We start from the raw sequence: 723 nt of genomic DNA, 5'->3' as shown, positions 1-723 counted from the left end.
TACTCATATCTGGAGACATGGAATTTGCATTATTTCCTTGGAAAGCATTCATCTCGGCATTAGCACCAACTGATATACTCTTGATTTGTTGAGACAAAGCATCAACCTTACTAGAGAGTGAAGTTATCGCATCGACCTCATACTTGCCGCCCTTCTTAGATGTAGATCATTCACTAGACCAATGGTAGCTATTGGCGGCCATCTCCTCAAGCAATGCCTTGGCTTGAGCAGCTGTCTTACCCTTGAGAGCACCCCGTGCTGCAACATCAATAGAAATTCGAACCTCATGAGCCAACCCGTTATAGAATGTCTGGATAAGGAGCCATGTTGGAATCTCATGATGAGGACACTGCCTTTGTAAATTCTTGTACTTTTCCCAAGCTTCATAGAGTAATTCACCATCCAATTGAGTAAAGGATGTGATGGCATTACGCAGCTTACAGTCTTTCCTGGAGGAAAATACTTCTGACAGAAAGCAGTGGCTAATTCATTCCAATTTTTGAACTTGTTCGCTTCATGACTCTTCAACCATTCTTTTGCTCTGTCCCTCAAGGAGTAAGGGAACAAGCGGAGGCGAAGAGCTTCATCGGAAGCCCCATTTATCTTCAGTGTCACATTTCTTAAGAAAAGGATTGATATGTTCATTGGGGTTCTCCATAGGGATGCCACTAAACTTATCTTATTGAATGAGTTGGGTCAGTTGGATTTTGATCTCAAAGTTGT

General features: G+C 42.3%; 1 non-coding gene across 1 annotated transcript; it reads left to right on the top strand.

Annotated features, from left to right (window-relative positions):
• The first annotated feature begins 332 nt into the window (after positions 1 to 332).
• On the top strand, positions 333 to 438 carry LOC125492131 (small nucleolar RNA R71). The gene has a single exon (XR_007268576.1). It is a non-coding gene; the product is annotated as a small nucleolar RNA R71 (small nucleolar RNA).
• Positions 439 to 723: the final 285 nt, after the last annotated feature.

Source organism: Beta vulgaris, chromosome 7, assembly GCF_026745355.1.
Source record: "Beta vulgaris subsp. vulgaris cultivar EL10 chromosome 7, EL10.2, whole genome shotgun sequence".
Lineage (NCBI taxonomy): Eukaryota > Viridiplantae > Streptophyta > Magnoliopsida > Caryophyllales > Amaranthaceae > Beta > Beta vulgaris.
Note: the sequence above shows the minus strand (reverse complement) of the source record. Positions and strands in the feature narration are given on the sequence as shown.